Source organism: Phalaenopsis equestris, unplaced genomic scaffold (assembly GCF_001263595.1).
Source record: "Phalaenopsis equestris unplaced genomic scaffold, ASM126359v1 Scaffold000733, whole genome shotgun sequence".
Taxonomy (NCBI): domain Eukaryota; kingdom Viridiplantae; phylum Streptophyta; class Magnoliopsida; order Asparagales; family Orchidaceae; genus Phalaenopsis; species Phalaenopsis equestris.
Genome location: NW_018165173.1, coordinates 189,394 through 189,705, shown reverse-complemented (window position 1 = coordinate 189,705; position 312 = coordinate 189,394).

Genomic DNA, 312 nt, shown 5'->3' with positions numbered 1-312 from the left:
TAAGGATCTTATTATGAGGAGATGTGTACCTTATGAAGAAACTGAGCTGATCATTCAAAAATGTCATGATTCTGAATTTGGAGGACATTTTGGGATTGATAAAACTGCTTATAAAATTTTACAAGCTGGATTTTATTGGCCTACCATATTTAAAGATGTTTATAGATATATAAAAACATGTGATCGATGTCAACGAGTAAGCAATATATCTAGAAGAAATGAAATGCCTCTAAATTTCATATTGGAAGTTGAGATCTTTGACGTTTAGCGATTAGGTTTTATGGGACCGTTTATTCCTTCATTTGGGAACTT